Here is a 23,263-nt window from a genome sequence, read left to right as displayed (position 1 = left end):
TGCCTCAGGAAGATGAGAAGAAATTTAACTCAAGCTATATTTTCCTAGCGACGACTGGAAAATCGTCGTCGTTGCATTGGAAGAGGATCAGATTATGTAACAGAATTTATTTTTGTGACTGTCAGGCAGCATCTAATCTAAGAGTAAAGCCAAAGGTGTATATATATGTTTTTTTCTTCTTTAAATGTACCCGAGAATGTTGTTTTTCTTGTAGTAAAACATAAAGTGAATAGAAATTCCGATTGACTTTAAGAATTCCACAGTGTGAGGCGGCAAGGGTCCAACGTGCAATGAGTATTTCCACCCACATCCATTCCAGTAATCCTCCCAGTTGCCTTGTGGAGGGAACAGGGAACTGGGGCTCTGACAGGCTGTGTCATTTGGCCTGACTCACACAGCTGTTGGTTGAGATGAGATTTGAACCCAGGGCTGTGGAATTTGATATCCTACTGTTTGCCAGACCAGGCTCCAGAGTTTCCAGTGTTTTTAAATCAGGAAGTTATCAAAGGGCACAGGATGGAGTCCTTATCTTACTGGATATTTTTACTGCCAGCTGGAGAAGATAGCATCTCTCTGTGCTCAAAGCCCCACCAAAATCAGGCTGTCTGATTAACAGCATACTTGTTGAGTGCTAACAGAAGAGAACTGAGCCAGCTTTGCCCGGGGCACTCTACCATCTTGTCTGTGGAGCAGTAACTCCATTGCTACCCGTGTCTTCTGAAAATGAAGCCCAAGGGTCATAAAGCAAGACAGGAGCCACATGGAAGAACAGCATGTTCAGCTACGGTTTGTCTGGGGTTACATCGTTCAGTGAACATTGCTCAAGGGGCATCACTCAGTGTATGTCTCAGTAAGATCTTAAGTTTTCTTGCTAAGTGAGTGGCATAGAGGATTTGGTTTTCAATCCTTACCTTTGAATAGGAGAGGATGTAGTAATAATCTGTGAATGCACTTGAAATGAAGTAATAAAGTTGTACGGATTACCTGTCTGAGGAAGGTCTGGAAAATTTCCCTACTTAATTCAGCGAATGAATCCTTGTAAATGGCCCAACTTGGTTGATCACAGAATACAAGGTTTTCTTCTGCTCAGACTTTCTGTAGGAGTCAAGGTAGAGTAGGCTATGTTACAGTAACAAATCAACCCTGATATTTCCTTTGATTCCTTGTTCACAGAAATGTCAGTGTGCATTGGCTCTGCTCCAGGGCAGCTGTTCTGCGTGCAGTGACTCAAAGACCCAGGCTGCTGTGATTTTTGTGATTTTGCTGTTTTAACGTGGGACTTACAGATTGTCTCAGCAGGGGGAGAGGAGCTGGATCACATACTGGCTCTGAATTGCTTTGGCCTTGGGGGACACAGGTCACTTCTACACAGCTGGTCGGCTGGAACTAATCACATGAGCTTGCTTGGAAGTGAGGGGGAGCACAAGGCTATTCAGTGAACAGTAAATGTCTTTGCTTCACCTTTAGAACCAGAGAACTGGTTAGTTTGGGGGAGGGGAACCTCCAGGTAAAGAGAGAAAAGCCTTCTGAAATGTGATAATTACTTGATGATTTAGATACAGCTGATTCAGTGACTTGATACCTGTTTGTGGATATCAAAGCTATTCTAAGAGGATGACAATAAAGTTTACTTCTTTCATATGATAATTATTCAGGTGATGGTACTGATGATCAAAGCTTGTATTTAGTAAGGTATTCTAAGAGTTTTACATGAATTAAATGAATTCAGATTGAGGGCTGTGATTTTATCTCGATGGTAAATATTCTCCAGTTCCATCAATTAACCTTGGAAGTGGTATCTAGGTTAGACCCATCACCATGCTGATAGCTCTCCTCTAGAAACCAGATTGTCACTATATTCTCATACACAGAGGCTCCCTAGGTTGGGCTCTGTACTCTGGATGTGCTCTAACCAGCAGAGGTAACAGTGAGACCCAATATTTACTGTGATTTGGATTTATACTTGTACAGATGCAACTTAAGATTCTGCAGACCTTTTTAGCAGCCCTATCTAGAAAAAAGCTTGTGGTGAACTAAGGCTTAGGGCCATAGGATTTTTGTTTGTTTGTACATTTTTTTCCTTCAAACTAATCCTCTTTGGTTGTGTTTTTGTGATGCCATTTTTTTCCCCTTAAAAATCTACTGCTGGTTAACACAGAACTCCTCTTTAGTTTATCCTTATGATCTGCCCTTTCCCTGTACTTCATTGTGGCCTCAGATTCTGCCATTGGAATTACAGGATATCAGAGACCCTAGATGGGCTGCACAGATGGGAGCAGTCCTCTCTTGTTCTCTGTGTGAAAGAGGCTCTCTGTTGTTTGAGAACAACTCTCTTTAGCACAGAGGAGCCCCACCTCAGGTTCTTTATGTCGATGCCATATTCATTCATCAAATATTTACTGAACACGGTTTGGGCCGGGCACTGGGCTAGGCCCTAGCAGTCTTTACCTTTCTTAGAAACAATAGTCTGGACCAAGGGAGTGACAAACTTAGTCTGTAAGGGACCATATAAGAAATATTTTAGGCTTTATAGGCCATATGGTCTCTGTCTCGACTACGTAGCTCTGCTCTTACAGCACAAAAACAGCCATAGATAGTATGTAAGTAAATGAGCGTGGCTGTGTTCCAATGAACATTATTTATGGGTGCTAAATTTTTGATTTCTTAATGTCACATGTCACAAGCTATTATTCTTTCGATTTAAAAAAATTGTTCAAAAATCTAAAAGCATTCTTAGTTCACAGGTAGTATGCAAGCAGGCAGTGGGCCAGATTTGGCTGGAGGGCTGTTGGCTGACCCCTGGTCTAGAACCAGCTCTGTAGGGTTTTTTTTCTTTTAAAAAACAGAAAGAAAAAAAACACAGAATCTCTAAAAAAGAATGCATGTAAGTGGTTGGAGTTTAATTGTAATGCTCTGTATGGTTTTCTTCTCACAAATGGGTAGTGAACTGCCTTAATGATTACTTAAATTATTCAAGTGCAGTGTTTAAATGTCATTAACTTCATCCAAGCCTTTATTCAATAAACAAGTCTCCCATCAATTATTGGTGAATGTCGTTTCTGCAAATTGAGATGATTTCTTCACCCTTTCCTCCCTTCCCCTATATGTATTATGTGCCTACATATACATATACGTGTGTATACACATAATATACAATTGTATACACAGTTATATTACTTTTGAGGACCGCTAATGCTGTGAAAATCATGAATCACCAATATTTAAAATAATAGCTAACATCTATCAGACACTTACCATATGTCTAAGTCTTTTGCTGTTTTTTAAAATTAATCCTTCCCCAAAATCTGTAAAGTTGGTGTTACCATCATCATCATCTTCATTTTTTCGCTGTGAAGACAGAGACTTGGAATAACTCACCCAAGTTGATGCAATTTTAATAGGAAGCAGAGTCAGTATTTCTTCTCAAGGATTCTGACTCCAGAGTCAGGACTCCTACTGATACATTATGCCTCCCTAGGTACTGCAATATATGCGTGAAAGTAACTAAACTGTATTTCTTAATTACACTGTAAAAAAATAGGAATGGTGAATAAAGATTAAAAAATATTTTTTTTCCCTAAGAAGCAAGCATGTGATTGCAAAAGGAGACATTTGGGAAGCAAACTACTCTATACTAATAGTTTTCATTGACTTAATTTTAACTTGTTTCTGTCCGTGAGCAGAGATAATCAATGGAGACTCTAGCTTTAGGGTAAACAGTGGGCTGAGATCCTCCTCTTTTCTGAACTGAGAATCAGGGCAGGGCATGATGCACAATAGAATGGTGCGTCATGTCTGGCTCAAAAATCGTAATACAGACCCTTTATGTTTGTATGTAGGGTTTATAGAATACTCTCTTGCTTGTGACACACTGTGTGGAAGCACTTCATAACCTGGAAATCAGATTCCGGAGGAATCACTGTTAGTGCTTCTGGCGGGCCATGCCGCTATAGATATAAGCCTTAGCCTAACTTCCCTTGTTCCTTATGTTGCATCAGTAGAAAAGGTTAGATCTCAAGCGAACATAACCTGTGAAAGACTCCTAGCAGAATATTTAACATTTCCCTCACTTATTGTTGGACCTGTGTTATGTTGAACCAGGAGGAAAAGGACTGCAAAAGCCATTCTTGTCCTGGGAGTCCTCTGAGAAGAAAAGAGAAGTAAGGTGTGACACATTTTATTTTGCCATTTAAGTGCTGGCCTTACAGGGAGAGAAGTGAGACAGAGAAGGGAGAATTTTGAAAAGCAAATATTTACCTTGACACTGACTCACTAATCTAATCTTCTGGGCAAAGACCAGGAATTCCAAAGGTGCCCAGACCTGTGTGACTCTGGGGCGTGTCTCTGGCGGTGGCACTGCAGTGGTTTGATGGTGGCATAGCAGTGCTGTCAGCCAGTTCACTGTGCATGCAAGTAACAGGTGACTCGAGAGAAGATCTTTGTACACTATTATGGCACAAGGATCTTTTCCTAATTAGGTGATAATTCTCCTCTGCGTTTTTCTGTATTCCAGCTTCTTGCGAAATAAAGAAGGCCATCAAGTGACAGGACCTTTCCAAAAACAATAAACTTTTATTTGCTTTATATGTAGTTTATCATTAAGTAGGCCATAAAGTTCTACATCTGGTAACTTTGGATTACGGAATTTTTGTCTTATAACAACACAGGATATGCCTACTTTTTCTTTCAGGGAGTCCTGGAGAACTAGAGATGTTGGAAAAGAGATGGCCTTTTTAGTTTGAGTTCCTTTATTCTCTCGTCACCTCTCTTCTCCTCTCTTCATGACTCAGAATGGAAGCCACCACTTGCTGAAGAGAAAAAAAAACACACATATATTTCTTTCTTTCAAGATCACAATCCTCTAATTTGTATTTTTCTTTGTTGGGTGGGGTAATTAGGTATATTTATATATTTATTTTTAATTGGAGGTACTGGGAATTGAACCCTGGACTTCTTGCATGCTTAGCACACACTCTACCACTGAGCTATACTCTCCCCTCCCCTCCATACTCTAATTTGAATTTAGGGATATCTGAGAAAATTCACAGTGGCAGAGCTTGTGCTTAGCCACTGTCGGTTCACATATGCTCTGTGGAAGAAAGGCCCTTGGGAGAACTGGGAGGGTAGGGGACCGTAAGGATTGTGGGCAACTTGAATGTTTACCCCTTACCTGAAAAGCACAACTGTCATTGGCCTAGCCCAGTGTCATCATGTGGAAATATGGGCTCAGGATTGCTGAGCAATTAAATTTTAAATTTTGGAGCAGGTATGTAAAAATGAGATTCTGATTTGAAAAGAGAAAATAGAAACCTGAATTTTATGTGAATCTCCTCATTTTTACATATTAGCTCCAAAATTTAGAAAACACCGAATGAGCCACAGAGGGCATGTGTCCAGGCAGGATTTGGCCCATGGTACTATTTTGTCCCTTTGGCAGCCAGAGGGGGCCCTTAGTTTGGTGAGGAAGAATTTACCAGAGCCCTGAGATGGGTGCCCCAGGAGTCTGGAGGCCACAGAATGTAAGACCCGCATGGATTTCACCCTATTCTCTCTTCTTTTTGGCTGATGAGGTTGTTTTGTAATTTTTCTGCTCTTAAGGAAAACCTTCTGCTGTCCCGATTTCCTTCCTAAAGGAGGAGGGGCTGGCGATGTTGAGTCCAGATGGGGATCCCAGGAGCTGAGTGGGGCTGAGCTGATGTGGGGCAGCGCTGGCTACACTGCAGGGTTGGAAGAAGTCAGGGCACCATCTGAGAATTGAGACACAAACGCATCTCTGCAGGATCTGGGTAGGTGGGCAGAACGTGGCACTGGAGCAGAGCTGCCAGGCCCAGGGATGCAAAGCAGAGCTGGAAGTGGTGGCCAAGAGGTGCCTGAGGTGCTGAGGAACAGCCTGAGGGCTTTGCTGTGGGTGGGGATGGAGCTGTTGAGTTAGCCAGCCTGGTCCGAACATTTATTGGTGACTGACCTAGAGAAGTAATCTAGGCTGAATTTCCTGGAGGCTCTGTATCTTCTTCTCTCCACTTACACCACTTTGGTGGCAACTCCGTGTTCCAGGAGCAGGAACATTATTCATTATGCACAGTTGATGCTGTATGGCTCCAGCATTATGGCTTAGACAAGACAGGGTCACTCTGCTTCCAGAATGAGGCCTTTGGAATTCTTAGTCACATTCCCTGTCATTCCCATGATTGTTAGGCTGGATGCTCTTAGATTGAGGAGGCTGATAGTTCATACTCTTCTTCTCTTTATTCTCTGAACTGATTGAGAAATCTATAGAGGCCTCTTACATAGAGCTCCAAATACCAACTTTATTCCTCGTGGAGCTGGGTCAGGATTGCAGGCTAGATGTGTGGCCAAACGGTCTTCCTCATTCCTTTCCTCCCAGAATTTTAACTTCTACCTACCCCATCCCAGGCAGAAGTGCTGGACAGTTGCCTCTGGGTTGCTTACCATTTGGAGGCAGAGGACAGTGTGCATCCTGGGGACAAGCTGCTGCCGAAGAGGGAAAGGGCAGGCCGCGTGAGGACAGCGATGTGGAGCATTTTAGCCCCACCCACTTGAGCAGTGGTTCTCAGATGGTGCCTCTCAGGCAAGCAGCACCAGCATGACCTCTGCAGTTGTTTGAAATGCACATTTGTGGTCTCCAACCTAGGTGAACTGAGTCAGAGCCTCTGGGGAGTGGGGCCCAAGAGTCTATGTGTTAATGAGCCCTAGGATTCTGCTGCAGTTAAAGTTTGAGAATCACTGCAGTGGAGAAAGGAGGTTCAGTGGACCCAAAACACTTACTCTCTCACGAGTGAGATGAATCAGTTACCCTTGTTCAGAGGAGAGTGAGAAGGGAATGCAGAGAAAGAGGCCAGAGTGCTGCTTTAACAATAGGGCCTCCTGGAAGCAAAGATTCCCTGAATGGGTCTCCCCACCAGATAATCAAATCGTGCCTCCCCTCGTGTAGAGGACAGTAGTCTGAGAAGGACCAGCAGGTGCAGACATAAAGATTTTCTTCAGATGCCCTTTTCTCATCTGTTAATGTTTCCTACCTTTTTTCCTTTTTTTTTTTAAACTTTTTTTTTTGTTAACGGAGGTACTAGGGATTGAACCCAGGACCTTGTGCGTGCTAAGCAGGCACTCTACCACTGAGCTATTCCCACCCCCACCCCCACCTTTTCTATAAAGGATAAAAGAGAAAAAGGAAAGCAGAGAGCACTAAAAGATACAAGAGGAAAATAAAGAATAGGTATTATATTTCTTTCAACATCATCTTTTACGGTTAATTTATCATTTATTTTGTTTTAATTTATTTACTTTTTATTGATGTACCGTTGACTTACAATGTTGTGTTAGTTTCTGGTGTACAGCATAGTGATTCAGTCATACATATACATGTATCCTTTTTCATTATAGGTTACTATACACTATTGAATATAGTTCCCTGTGCTACATAGTAGGACCTTGTTTGTCATTTATTTTGTATTTTCTTAATTAAGTTCTTAGTCTCTGATTCGTTTTTCTAGTTGTGACCCCCAATTCCAGGCCATTTGACTGTGATAGATGTCATCAGCATGGACTCAGCAGTGCTGTGCTGTTGCCTTCCTGTTTGCATCTGTTCATTTTCATGTGATTGAATCATGTGTAGTTTTCAGCGACGTGATAATTTATGTCCCTCATATTCACCCGGAGGTTGAGATTATTTATCTTGCTTTGTAACCTTGAGCAGGAAATTCAGTTTCACTCTCAGTCTTCAAATCAGAATGGAGGCTGGCTCAGCGACTGAAATACTTAGTGATGGCAAGGAGTTGTCTCAACAATCCATTTAGTTGGCATTTCATGTTCTAAGGTGAGAAAAGAGGTAAATTTCCTAAATGCTTGTGCTTGGGAAAAACATCTTTTGCTTCAGGTAACCTTTCTAGAGGTTTGTTAGAAAATCATGCTTCCTTAGGTATATATAACCTCAACAAATATGGATTCTCTTTGTTGTATTATGGTTTTCTTTATTTTATTATGGTTCCCTTTATTTTTCCCCCCTCAACACAGCCTCTTGTAAACACGCTCAATTCCATGCAGTCTGGAGTAGAAGCTTGTTTCCATTAAATATTTAATCTTTCCTGACACTGTTACAGGGATGAAAAGGATTCAAACTACCTCTGTTCATAAATATTTTGCTTTAACTTCATCCAGAAATGGAATTAGGGTCATGTTACAATCACAATAGCTGAATAGTTACTGTGTTCCAAGAACTGTGCTCAATCTGTCATAACAGCCCTGTGGGCAGGTAGGTCTTCCATTCCTTTTATGCAAATGAGGAAACTGGTACAGAGAACTTGAGTGACTTGCCCCAAGCATTCCCTCATTAAGAGGCAGGAGCAGAATCAAATCCAGGTTTGTTTATATCAAAGCTGTACCCTTAACTATCTTGTCTCCTAGATGGGCTAGCCCCTGGGCTAACTCCTGACAAGAACTGCCTTTTGGATCTTGGTGAGACCAGCAGAAGTCTCCAGTGGTTGGTGGAAGAAGTGGAGAATGGTTCAGCAATGTTAGTCATTCGTTAGGGGACAGAATTCAGAAATTCTTCATTCCGATCCTGTTCAGATTCCTGGGCCCCACCCTTCTGAATGAGACTGAGAACCTTGGAGGATGAGATCCAGGGATCTGCATTATTTAAGCTCCAGGGGTTGCTCCTGTGACTACCAGTGAGAACACCACACCTCATTGCTGGGTAGCATTTAATGTCTACTGCAGTGATCCCCCGGCCCCAGCCTACCAGGTATGGTTAAGACAAAGGCACTTCTGTTCATCATTATTGGCAAAATCTTGAATATTTTAATTTTTGTCATATTTTTCTTTTTAAGCTTCTATTTGAATAGCAGACTGAATATTTGACTTCTAGTGTGTATGTACATATATTCTCTTGGAGGGAAAATTTATTTAAGCAAAATTGTAAAGCTAACATTGGCCTCTTCCGCCAGATATACTCGTCTTCCCTCTTTGCTTCTCCCGAAGGGTAACTGTTCTCTCTTGTGGGCAAATCCAAGGCCAAGGTGAGAAGAACACCCTGTCTGGAGTAAAACTGTCTAAGCTTTTATTATTTTTCTGTGGCTCCCATAACAAAATACCACAAATTTAGTATCTGACGATTTTGTGGGTCAGAGGTCCCATATGGGTCTCACTGGGCTAAAACAAGGTGTCAGCAGGGCTGTGTTCCTTTCTGGAAGCCCTAGGGGAGAATCCTCATTGGGGGTGTTGGCAGAATTCTGATCCTTGAGGTGGTGGGCCTGAGAGCCCCGTTTTCTTCCTGAGTGTAAGCTGAAGGCCATTCCCAGATTCTAGATGCCCCCTGGGTCTCACTGGGCTAAAATACCGTGTCAGCAGGGCTGCATTCTTCGGCTCATGACCTCTCCCTCCATCTTCAAAGCCAGCAACAGTCCCTCTCACGCTTTCACGTCTCTCCTCTTTCTGTTTCATCTCTCCCACCCAGCAGGGCAGGGTTCTCTGCTCTTAAGGACACAGGTGATGAGATTGGACCTGTCTAGATAACTGGGGATAATCTACCCTATTCCCAAGGCCCATACGCATCCTTAATCGCATCTGCAGATTCCCTTTTGCCATGAAAGGTTGCAACTTCACAGGTTCTGGGGATCAGGGCATGGGCCACTTGGGGGAATTATTCTGCCTGTCACAGACTCATTGTCTGCCTTTGTTGACAAATAAGACGGCAGTGGTTATCACTGCCAGGGGGCCTTCAGGCATTTAACGTTGATGTGCATGAGAAAATGGGACTCAACTGGATAGTTTTCTCAGTTGAGATCATCTCAAGGCCAGATTCCAAAACAAGAAGTTTTGGAAAGGATGTCTCAGGACTTTTGTACAGTCAAGCAGAGCTGCAGCGACACTTACCTCTATGTGTTGCAAAGGGAGGTAATTCACATTGTGCCTGCTTCTCTGGTAATTTAGATTCAGAAAAAAAAAGATGATAGGAAATAGGCACCCTCCTTCAGCCAGAATATTTGCTTTCCTGTAGTTATCATGTGCCACCTGCTCTTATGCTTCTACAACTTTGTTTGCACCCTTTCGACTTCCTGGTCTGCCCTTCTAGCTTTCTGCCCATTTATCTATAATAATACATATTTATGACCAACTTTGACACCTACTCATTCTGGGAAACATTTTCCAACGTGCTAGAAGGTATGGTATCTACTCATTTTTCTAGACACTGAATTAAAATGATAAAAAGAATCCATGCCATCTCCTGGTCTTTTGAAGTCTCTTTTTGAGTTCTTCTCTAGGATCTGCCTCCATAAGGCTGTACAACATTAAAGAAGCCCCTGTAGCATCTTGGGCATAGCTGGTACTCAAAACTACATATTGAATTGATTTTATTACCAAATTCAGGTTTGGCTGCTCATTGCTCAAAAGCCAATAATCGAGAGGCAGGTGTCAGTGGAAAGGAAAGTTACTTTTTTCAGAAAAGCTGGCAATATAGGGAGAAGGTGGACTCATGTCCAGAGACCATCTCTGAAGATTCTGCTCAGCCATGACAATTTTTAAAGAGAAAAATGGGGGTAAAAATCTCAGTTAATCATTAAGATAGGAGGTCAGATTCTTTGTCATTTTTGCATTGTGTGCAGACTTGCTGACTTCTCCTAATCTTCCTTTGTTCTCTTGCCTGCATGGTCTGCCCGCACCTTCATGGTAAACCTGCAGACTTACTAAGGCACAGTTAGGGTAGAGAGTTGGTCATTCTTTAGTTACGTAATTCTTCATTCTTACTCCTTCTAAACCAGGGAAAGAATCGACAGGTTAGGCAAGGCATTGTGTACATTCAGTAGAGCAGAAGTCAGAAGTCAGGCTAAATGTTGTCTAGTGATCTCATCTTTATGTTTAAGATCTGAGGAAAACAGATGAACGAACAGAGACAGGGGCAAATGAGCTGGTTACAAATCCCCACTGTCAGACATCATTCCATTTCTATGGGATTAGAGGTGAAGGTCCATCTTCTGTAACTTCTTCATGCTGACACAAGGTGCTGTATTTGCAGATGGAAGATGTCGACATAGATCTGTAGCATCGCTGTGCTGACAGTTTTAGTTGCCTGCTCACATACCTGGGCAGAGCAAGCTACAATTACTCTAATGCCCATAAAGATGTAGATTATTATGAGCAGTAGTGGTGATCCCATTCTGTCATCAGACACTGAGTCTGCGACTCTACAGTCCTAATCATTAACCACTTGAGCCTGCTCTATTGTGACTCTGGGAGGCCTGGGAGACTTCAGCTTTTCTACAAACAAGAGGCAGGGGACTTACAGGGGCATTTGTACTTGGTGGGGCACACAGAGTTCTGCTCGTTTCCAATTTGAAGTACTAAATTTGAGTGATTGTGATTCTATTACGTACACACCAAAATTCTGCAATATATATGTATTTATTGTTTCCTTAGAGTGTCATTGGCAAAAAGAGCAATGCTAGGAATGTCTAATTTAAGTGAGGAAAACTGGGATTGTTAGAGATGAGGTTTCCAATCCTCTTTTAATAAACATATTAATTCATATTCTGTCAGATCACCTAGCAGTATATTGGGGGTAAAGGAACAGACTTTTTTTTGGTCTGTTTTTGAATATTCAATTGATGTATAGTATACTTGCAGGAAAATGTACATATTGTAAGTGTATAAGTTGATGAATTTTTATAAAATGATATACCCATGAAATAAGCATCTGTATCAAGAAACCAGAATTATTACCAGCACCCCCAGAAATCCTCCTGCTTCCTTCCAGTGGTTACTACTCTCAAGGGTAGTCACTGTCCTGATGTTTTAGAAGGTTGAGAAATGGACTATTTGTAAGATACAGAAAAAATTCTTACGATTATCATGAAAATACTTTTAAACAAATTCCTAAGGAGGGATATGTGGGTTTACAGAGATTTTTAAAATGTCACCCCTGCCCCAAAGTTTCATTTAAACATGTAACAGTAAATTCTTTTCTAAATACTTTTGTTTTATCAAATAATTTGAGTTATATAAGCAACTTTGAATCAGATTATTTCTCAGTATTTATTGACTATTTTTAAGTGTTCAGACAGTCCTTTTGCCTTGATATTCACAAGCTGTTAAAACTACACCATGCACTTGGCCCTGATCAATGACTCCACATCAGTTTCTACACAGTTTTTATTGATATCAAATTAGTATATTTTCACTGGAATTTTGGTTGAGGGTCATAGTAGGTATTTGGGAAAAAAAACTATTGTCAGCAAAGGTGGCAGCCGCTATGCTGCTTATTTTAATTGTCTAGCCCACCTTCCTGGCAGAGTGGAAAGTGAAATTGTAGCAAAATGTAGTGTATAAAATGTTAGAGAACTTGGATTCAGGGTACAACTTCATCCCCTCTTTATTCTCTGTGTTAAAGGATGTCAAAACATTGTTTCTCAGTGTGAAACATTGGAAACCACCTTACCAACGAGTGCGTAAATAAGTCATGGTAAAGTCATAATAAGGTGGACCATTATGAAGCATGAAAGGCATGTTTCCAAAAAATGCTTAATGGTATGGGAAGTTTCTTTTTCTTGTTTGAGGGGGAGGTAATTAGGTTTGTTTGTTTGTTTGTTTATTAATGGAGGTACTGGGGATTGAACCAATGTGCTTTTAACCATCATTGAGGTATAAGTTAGGTCTAATAGGCTGTAGCCATTTAAAGTGGATATATCTTGACAGTATATACAGTCATCCCCACAATCAAGATGCAGAACATTTTCATCACTCTTGTCCTTCCTTCTGCCCCATTCTAGGCAACCATCGATCTACCTTCTGTTACCGTGGGTTAGTTTGCATTTTCTAGAATCTCATATAAATGGAATTATACAGTACATACTTTCTTTTTAAAACTGGCTTGTGACATAATGAACCCTTAACTTTTTCTTTCGCTTTAGGAAGCAGATTTATAATAGCCATTCCTCACTTTTATAGAACCATCATAAAAAGTGTTTCAGACTTCCTCTTCAGAGAACTAACCCTTTGGTGAAAGTAAATTATAGACTTTATAAGTGATCCTTACCTCGCTGAAGAAGTAGAATTGGACTATAACCCTTGAGAGCACTTTCTAGCTTTAAGGCTGTATAATTCTATATGTTTCTAGTGACTATTCAAAGGTGGTTTTGTACATTTGACTGAAATTAGTCCAGTGACTATAAAAAAAAATTCAGTAAGGTATAGGGTTTTTGTTGTTTTTATTTTTTTAAGTTTAACACAATTTCCTAATCTTTTTAGGAATCGCCATGTATATGTAATTGCTTAATGTTTTTTCACATGGTGAAAAAGAAATTGCCATTTCAAAATTAAAGTGGCAAAAGAATATTTATAAAATTAACATAAGACCTCATAGGACAGGGAGTCTCATTCCATAAGAAAAAGACCTGCTTGAGTGGAATCTAAAGGGTGAATATCCTGGTATATATATCAAGTGAATAAAAGTGTATTTTAAGCACTACAGTCATAATCAAACAGATAAAGTGATGACATCTACATTTTTGCCTCCTGATTTTTTTTTTTTATAGTTCCAAACCACACCCATTGCAAATTGGCCTTTCTACCTGAGACCAAGTTCTTTTTGAGATTAAAATCTGTGGTAGTAGGCACAAGACTTAAGCGTGGAGTTAGTTGCTCGTTTTCTTTGGTCAAACACTGACTTTGGCAGATTATTTGAGGACAGATACAGTTTAGAGAGACTGAATTTTGAATCTCCCGAATTGTTTTTTTGGACCTCCAAATCTTAGGTGATAACACCTGCTGAAACAGGTATGCACAATTTTCCTTACGTTAATAGCAATAATACAGCCTCAGATTCTAGAGCTGCTTTTAAAAAAAAAAAAAGATTGTTAAATTGAGATAAATCCCCTCATGTTTCCCGGGGGCGGCGGGTGGTGTTTGTTTTAGCGCATTCTTGCTTTAGGATTCTAGGTGACTTTTCATAATCAGTGCAAATAGTGACCATGGCGTGAGGGTCACATAATTTTTAATTCTCTTAATTTTTCTGTTTTAAAAACTCTTTCTTAAGCAATACTTGTTAGGTAAGTAAGAAAGGACCGTTTTGGTTTATTCTGGGTTAGATTAAAAAATTAAATTCATAATTTTCATTTTGGCTTTAATTTTCTCTTTAGAAATATATGTAAAATTTTAGGAAAATGCTACAGTGACTGAGTATAGTCTTTTTATGTCACCTAGAGTGGATATGTACTATTGCTTCGAAGCCTGATCCTTTCAATCTGACGAAACAGCTCTTCCAGTTTGTAGTTTAATCATGGAGAAGCAGAACTCTTTTTTTCTAAAGGGATCCCACAGGTACAGAAAACAAGTGGTATAGAGGATATTGCCAGTGCTAAGGCTGTGGCGTGATTCTAGGCGACCATCTGGAGTCCAAGGGAAACATCTTAATGGAAATAAATTCTTTATCATTATTTTTTATTTTCTACATTTTTAAATTACCACAATATACCTAGAGATAGCACTCCTGCTTAAAAGCTTTTTTCACTGTTTCATTGAATTGGGACAGAGGCTAACTGAAGTCTTTCAGAAAGAGCTTCCTATGAATTCTTTACAAATAAACATGTAGCCTTCCACTGCGAGCACTTTTAATGGTTGCTAAAGTTGGCTGAAGAACCACGTGTCTTTACCCCACAGAGTCCTGGAAGCTGTAGCTGCCTTCCCTGAGCTCTTTTCTTAGTAAAGCAGAAAATGAACAGTTCGCAGTCCATGTAAAGCTGAGAAGGTCTTAAATGATACATGTCGAGGAAACTTGGATACTGATACCACTGGCAATTTGCATAGATCTTACTGCCAAAGAATGAAAGACTCTTGAATTTTCTTAAAAGAGGCCAGCTTTTAAGAAGCTGAGTGTGTTCCCTTTGTGCAGTGACCTGAGCTCTCAAAGCTAAGTAGAGAGTGAAGGCTTATCTGCTCAGCTTTGTGAAGCAGTCAGCCGTTTACATTTATTTGGAGGCGTCATAGAGTTACTCTGTGGCTCATAGAGAAATGAACACATCATGAATGGTTAACTCTGGAAAATAAGTACCATGGACAAATTCCACATAATTCTTTTTTTTTTTTTAAACCCTTAATGGCTTGCTTCAAAGGAGCCAGAATTCCCTTTCCTGTATTATGTCCAGAGTCCAACAAAGGCTGTACCCTGTGCCAATCCTTTCCTAGTGAACGGGCCACAAGCTCAATTGTGTTCTTGCAGAGGAGGGGGATAACATTCCTCTATGATCCCCAGTTTAGATCAGCTTACCACCCAAAGCATGACATTTGATTACCCTGATTATGTTACTTTGTGTAGCTACAGATGTTGCTAATGGCGAGGACTTATCTAGCCATTTAAAAAGTCAATGTTCACACTGACTTACGGTCAATGCTGTGAAAGGCCCTATTGCTTAGGACCCCAGTAATCCGAACTGGTGGAGAAAGGAGAAGCACTTGGGGTTGGGTGTGCACTGCAGGCGCATACATCTTGAATTCCTGAATATATTCCACTGAGCGCCTGGGGGGCTTGTTTTTTCTTCTAAGTGCTGATTTTAATCTCTAACGTGCAGTGTGGCTGGACCTGAATTGTTTTAAGAATTGTAAAAAGCCAGTTTACTGGCCTTTTCTTTTAGATTTTTTTTGGTAGGGGGAGGGAGGTAACTAGGTTTATTTATTTATTTTTAAGTGGAGGTACTGGGGAGTGAAACCAGGACCTCCTGCGCACAAAGCATGTGCTTTATCACTTCAGCTATACCTTCCCCCATACTGGCCTTCTCTGACTGTATTCTTTGGAATTAAGGTTTTTAGGTTTCCTTCTTTCTCTTTCCTTCCAAATGTTTTCAACCCAGTTCCCAGTCCTTTAGGATAAGAGAGAAGCTGTCATTAACCAAAGTGGCAAACAGTGGAAAGACTTATCCCTTTACTTGTTCCAGCTGAGCCGGGAAGCTGAGCTGTTTCTCCTGGGAGCGGTGGCCTTGAGGTTTTTTTCATTGTCCTCCCATCGGTAAAAAAGCTTTGTGTGTTTTGTGTACTCAACACTTCCAAGGTATCTATTTTTAATTTATTATTATAGTCAAGTGCTACTTAATATATATGTTATAGATACTGGAGCCTATATAAAAATAAATTTGAAAGAATAAGGTGATTAGAAAATGTTTTGTTAATTAGAAGGGTTTTGTAGTACCCTTAACTAATATCTCTTGGTACAGCATATACACAGGTCACTGTTTACTGTCAATGACGGTGTGAAGCTGTATTTTACATAGGCTTGATAGTTTTGATTTGTTTGTCCAGCTTGTCACATGTGCCTCTGTTTTATTTTTTAAAGTAACTGGTGAAGACATACTAGGAGCAGAGGTGTCAGCTCCTCCATTTTCTTATGCTTATATGATCGGTGTATTTCCAAGACCCAGTTACTTTGCAGGCATCATTTAAAGCTACGTGCCCATTTAGCAAAGATGCGCTTGAGATCTGCTTGGTTGTACAGTCTGTTATCTCCTCAACCAGGCATCCTAAACGGCAGGTTGTCAGATGTGCTGACAGTGATCAAAGGAGTGACGTCGCTCTGTCCAGCTCCTACTTTGTGGAAAGTCCACTCCTTTCCTGGGGTATCCCTTAAACTGTTTGTGACATGAGATTGTCCATTGTAAGGACAGATTTAGGATGCTAGTGAAAAATATGTATGTTAAATATTTGTGAATCTTACTTCATTTCCTAATATTTCTTCCTAATATTTACTTCCTGCACTCTGGTGGAGACCATTATTCTTGGTGACTCTTGTCTTCTGAGGAGCCAAGGGTGTGGCCTCAGTTTTCTCATCTGTAAAGAGAGGGGGTTGAACTAGATGATTTTTAAGGTTTTTATCTGAGATTCCCATTTAGTTTACTATTTTTTTTTTAAGACAGGTATGTCCCTAGTAACTCATCCCCATAAGTTACTAATACACTGCTTAGAAGTTGTTTCTATAAGGAATACTTTTCAGAAATGAGTCACATACTAGGATTTGCTTTCCAAGCCAAGATTTTAGAAGTATCTGTCACACCCACAGCACACCTTTAAGTGTCCTTACTTCTCAGGGCCCACCCAGAGTAAACATTTACCCCCTCAGGAAAATCTTTGTCAGACCCGTGTTTGAAATACTTGCTTTCTCTTTTTACTCACCCCCACATATAATGCTATCCGTACATTTTGATCAGTAGATGTGAATCATAGATATGTGAATGTGTTTGCCTTTCATGAGACACATTTATCCCTAAGTTTTATACCAGCAAGCTTTGCTGATTAACTGACTGTTTTTCCCAGAAAATGTTGAAGAATGCTGTTGAGAACATGTTCTCCCAGAAGTTATTTTAAAATGTTTTCTTCCCAAGGGAGCATTTTGGGAAAACCTGGGGCTAGTAGAGTTTTTAACCTGGAGCCTGTAGACTCCACGAACGAGCCTGAGGGTGGAGTATGCAGCTACAAAGTCCCTGAAATCATATGCAAAATTCAGATTTGTGGGCACCTTTCTGGGCGGAGGGCCCATAGCTTTTTATTAAAAAGGCTAAACATCTGAAGACCTTTAAGAATCAACGCCATAGGGAAAATGCAGGTATTTCAAGTATAACCTATTTGTCTTAATTTGTTTACTTTCTAACCTGATTTTCATCACTTTTGTATGTTTTCAGCTCTGCACAGCATTTTGTGACCTTGCTATGAAAACCAGGAAATTAGCAGTACTTAACACCATATCCCTGAAAATGCTATGCTTTATTCCTACTAACTTATGTACTCCTGACACTATCTTGCTTATGAGTGATAATTCTTGTTGATAATAAGTAAATATTGTAATAGTAAATAAAAACGTGATAATAAGTAAATATTTTACTTCTTAGAAAAAAAAGGGAGAATTGGGGGTTAAATTAGAATTGAGAGAGTAAAAAGAACTACATACAGAACTGTTCTACAAACCTCTGTGCTAAGTCATCTAATTTCAATGTTTACGTAAAAGAGGCTCAGATCTCTTCTTTGAATGTCTTGTGGAAAGATGATTCTTTGGTTTCCTTGACAACCTAGTTCATGTCTTTATTGGTTTTGGGCATTCAAGATGTGGTTTATTGAAAGGAACATGGGATTAGGACTCAGGCACACTGAAAATAGTACCAGCTTTGACACTTACCAGCAGATGATCTAGGCTGTGTAGCCTGACCTCTGTGAGTCTATTTCCTCATATGTAAAATGGGAATAAAATAATATGAGGAAACAGATCATACTATTATTGTGTGTGTGTGTATATGTGTATGTATATATATAATATAATTCTTATTTTCAGTTCTGATTAACTCACTGGATTGACGTGAGAGTTGAATGTCGTAATATATGTGAAAGGGCTTTATAAGTTAGGAAGCACGTAAGTGTGAGACTTCTTTTGATGATGGCTCATGTTCCTTATATCATGGTGGTCTTCCTTAATCTTTGGTTTTAGGCCGCTATGAAGAATCAGTTTCATACTTATTTTTTCTTTCACAAAGTTTAGGTCATTATTACTAGCAAAGAATAAAATCTCTAGGGAATTTGCCTGGGACGCTTATACTAACTGAATAAACAGACTTACAGGAAAAGCCCATCACATTAAAACTCACAAACAAAAAACACTGGATCAGCCAATTAAAGTTATTTTGAGATACTGAAATTGATTTAAGTAAAATTTTGTAAGATTGCAGAAGTTGGGTAGCAGAATTCTGTCAGCAGAATGATTAAACTTCCTTGGACCAGGTCCAGAGTACCTTCCTGGGCCCAGCCTTATATGGAGTAGTGGAAACATGGACCTTGACACTGTTTGAATTATATGACTCTAGTGCTCACCAGCTGGGTGGTATTGGGCAAGTTACTTAACCTTAGTGAACTTGAGTTTCTTTATCAGTAAAAATAGATGTAACCACTATGGTTTGTTTTTTTTTAAGGATTAGAGATTATTTATATCAACCACACAGTAGATTCTTTTCATATGTAGATAATATGAACTGTAAAAAAAAAAAAAAAACTGTCCTATTAATACCATGTTTGGTCATTCCTGTGTCCAGGCAGGTCTGCTGTTATAACCCCCATTCATCATTTAGCCTTGCATTCCAGATGCTCTTTTAAGCTTAAGAACAAATCCTAACACTCTTAAGCTTTTCCTCTATGTTCCTAAATTGAAACATTAACTTAGGGGAGTTGCTGCATAATTTGCTTTAAAAACAGACTTTCCGCTCTATTTTCTAAAAACCAAATGGAGACAATGGTTAAGTAAAATGCTTTATGGAAAGAAGAACCACAGTATGTATATATGTATATAGGGAACTTCTGCAACTCAACCACAAAAAAGTACAAGCATACCTCGAAGATATTATGGGTCTGGTTCCAGACCACCACAAGGGGCAAATATTGCAGTAAACCAAGTCACATGAATCTTCTGGTTTCTCAATGCATATAAAAGTTATGCTTATACTGTACTATAGTTTATTAAGTGTGCAATAGCATTACGTCCAAAAAGATACAATTAATTTAAAAAAAAACTTCATTGCTAACATTGCTAACCATCACCTGATAATGCAGGGATGCCACAAACCTTCAATTCGTGAAAAACCCAATATCTCTGAAGTACAAAAAAGCAAAGCACAATAAAATGAGGTGTGCCTGTAACCCAGTAAGAATGGGCAAAGGACTTCCATCAACAATTCTGCAAAGAATATATGTATATATATGGGCAATAAGCATATGAAGAGATGCTCAACATCACTAATCATAAGAGAAATTCAAGTCAAACCCACAGTGAGATATATTTGGATGGCTAATATCAAAGAAACAGAAAATAACAAATGTTGGCATGGACATAGTGAAATTGAACCCTGTGTACTGCTGGTGGGAATGTAAAATGCCACAGCCATTATGGAAAAAAGTATATTTCCTCAAAAAATAAAAAATAGAATTATCATATGATCCAGAAATCCTACTTCTGGGTATATCTAGAAAATAATTCAAAGCAATATCTCAAAAAGATGTATTTGCATACCCATGTTCATTGCCACATTATTCACAGTAGCCAAAAGGTGGAAGCAATCCAGATGTCCATCAGCAGATGAATGGATAAAGACTATGTGGCATAAAGATACAATGAAATAATACGCATCTTAAAAAAGAAGGAAATCCTGTCACGTGCTACAACATGGATGAACCTCAGGGGCATTATGCTAAGTGAAATAAGCCAGTCAAAGAAGGACAAATACTATATTACTACACTCATATGAAGTATTTAAATTAATCAAAAACCATAGAAACAGGAAGTAGAAAGGTGGTTGCCAAGGCTTGGGGGAATGATGAACTACTGTTTCCTGAATATAGAGGTTCAGTTTTGCAAGATGAAAAAAGTCTAGAGATCAGTTGCACAACAATATGGATATACTTAACACTACTGAACTTTAAACTTGCAAGTGGTTAAGATGGTAAATTTGTTATATCCTTTTTACCACTGTAAAAAAAAAAAGGAATGTAAAAATATCAATTACCCAACAGAGTAAACTTTACAGTGTCTGTCATCCAATCAAAAATTACGAGGCACGCAAAGAAGCAGGAAAATATGACCTGTAATGAGAGAAGAAATCTATCAACCAAAAATGACCTAGAAACTGATACTAGAAAACAGACACTAGAAACTGATATTGTAATTATCAGACAATGACATTAAAAGAATTATTACCACTGTATTCCATATGGAGATATGGGGAATATTTTAAAAGACTCAAATTAGATTTCTAGAGGTAAAAACTAAAATATCTGAGATGAACAATACAGTAGATTGGTTTAATGGCAGATTAGACATTGTAGAAGAAAATAGTGACCTTTAAGCCACAGCAATAAAAACTATGCAGAATGAAACAGATAGAGAAAGGAATTACAAAAAAATTTAAAATATCATCAGTGATCTGTGGGACAACTTCAAATCATCTAATATATATATACTTAGAGTCCCTGAAGGAGGAAGGGGGAACAGAAAAAATGTTTGAAAAAGTCATAGTTAAAAAAATTTCCATATTTGAAGAAAAGTATAAACTTATAAATCCTGAAAGCTCAATTAACTCAAGCAAAGGATACATGAGGAAAATTACATCAAAGCACATTGTAAATAAATTGCTCAAAAGCAGTGATAAAAACCTTAAAAGAAGCCAAAGAAAAAAGGTATATTACATACAGAAGACAGAAAAAGATGATGTAAATTTCTTGTTTAAAACAATGCACCTGAGACAGCAGTGGACCGTCATTAAAGTACTGAAAGAAAAGCTGCTAACCTAGGATTTTGCACTTAAAAATAAATTTCCAAAACAAGTATGAACCAGACTTTTCACACATGTAAAAAGTGAAAAAAAATTCATTACCAGTAGATCCACACTGTCAGAAAGGTTACAGAAAGTCCTTTAGGCAGAAAGAAAATACTATATGGAAATAAAGAGCTATCAAAGGAGTGAAGAGCACCTGCTATTATGTAGGTAAACATGTAAGTTTTGTTTTACTTTTAAAATATTTTAAAAGGTAATTATTTAAATAGAAATAATAAAATGGAGTTTATGACATGTAAAATGTATGAAGCATAAAAAAGCATAAAGGACAGGAGGGAGAAAATGGAAGTGTATCATTGTAATATCCTTATGCTATATGTGAAATGGTGTAATATCACTTAAAGATAAGCTGTGTTAAGCTAAAGATGTATAGTATGAATCCTAAAACAACTACTCAAATAACAGAAAGTTAAACCTAATAAGCCAAGAAAGGAGGTAAAATGGAATTTTAAGTCTTTGAGTAATGCGAAAGAAGACAGAAAAAGGCAGAGAGGAAACAAAGAACAGATGGGACAGTAGCAAGATGAGAGACTTAAAACTAATCATACCAATAATCACATGAAATGCCCTAATTAAAAAGCAGAGATGGGTAGGGGGAGGGAGGGTATAGCTCAAGTGGTAGAGTGCATGCTTAGCATACACAAGGTCCTGGGTTCAACCCCCAGCACCTCCTCTAAAAATAATTAAGTAAACCTAATTACCCCCCCCCAAAAAAAATTTAAAAAATAAAATAAAATAAAAATCCCATAGAAAGCAGAGGTAGATTGAGTAAAAACACAAGGCCCACCTTTGTATTTGCCTTAAAGAAACACACATCAAATACAAAGACATAGACAGGTTAAAAGTAACGGGGTTGAAAAAGATATACCATGGTAACGCTAATCAAAAGAGAGTTGAACTCTAGCTATGTTAACATTAAGGAAAGTAGATTTCAGAGCAAAGACTATTTTGGGGATAAAGAAAGTCATTTCATAATGATAAAGATTGTTAGTTCATATTTATGTACCAAATAGCAGATCTTTAAAATAAATGAAGGAAAACTTGATAGAACTGCAGTGAGAAATAGATCCGTAATTACAATTGAAGACTGCAGTTGAATAGAAGCAGTAGGCAGAAATTCAGCAGAAATATAGAAGACTTAACATTATCATCAAGCTTGACTATTAATATTTATAGGTCACTATACCCAACAGCAGCAGAATATACTTTCTTTTAAAGTGCACGCAGAATATTTACCAAGCTAGATCAAATGCTGGGCCATAAAATAAGTCTCAATAAATTTGAAAGGATTCAAGTCAAATAAAGCATGTTCTTTCACCACAATGGAATTAAATTAGAAATAAATTAGAGAAATCCATGAATATTTGGAAACCAAGTTCTTCTTACAACACACATCTTAATAACCGAGGGATGAAAGAAGAAGTTCAAAGGAGATTAAGTATTTTGAGCTGAATGAAAATACAACATATCAAAGTGTGTGGGATGCCACTAAAGCAGTATTTAGGGGGAACTTACTGCACTAAATGACAACTTAATGCAATTTACTTGAAAAGAAATGTCTCAAATCAATGACTTTACTTTCCTCCTTAAGAAGCTAGAAAAAAGAGTAAAATAAGCCTAAGAGCAGAATAAAGAAAATAATAATCATCAGCGCTCCAATCAACAAGACAGAAAACAGAAAAACAATAGAGGACAATCACTGAAACCAAAAGCTAGTCTTTGAGGTGATCAGTAAAACTGGTCACCATCTACCCAGACTGATCAGAGAAAAACAAAGACAACGTACATGTGAAGAATGAGAGAGGTGACATCACTGTAGACTCTACAGATATTAAAAGGAATGTAAGGAGATACTTTGAACAACTTCATACCAATACATTTGATGACTTAGATGAAACAAG

General features: G+C 38.8%; 1 protein-coding gene across 4 annotated transcripts in view; it reads left to right on the top strand.

Annotated features, from left to right (window-relative positions):
• PLS1 (plastin 1) overlaps positions 1-23,263 on the top strand; it is a 95,295-nt gene that overhangs the window by 13,318 nt on the left and 58,714 nt on the right. The window contains exons 1-2 of one of the 4 annotated variants that reach the window (XM_032487130.1): positions 13,656-13,788; positions 15,942-16,054. The exons of 2 other annotated variants lie outside the window; for them this stretch is intronic. The gene's annotated coding sequence lies outside the window, so the exon portion shown is untranslated. Of the gene's footprint in view, positions 1-13,655; positions 13,789-15,941; positions 16,055-23,263 lie in introns of those variants that run through there. One more of the 4 variants, XM_006190547.3, reaches the window with a different exon arrangement.

The sequence above is a fragment of the Camelus ferus genome, chromosome 1 (genome assembly GCF_009834535.1).
Source record: "Camelus ferus isolate YT-003-E chromosome 1, BCGSAC_Cfer_1.0, whole genome shotgun sequence".
NCBI classification, from domain to species: domain Eukaryota; kingdom Metazoa; phylum Chordata; class Mammalia; order Artiodactyla; family Camelidae; genus Camelus; species Camelus ferus.
This window is presented reverse-complemented; position numbering and strand designations above follow the sequence as displayed.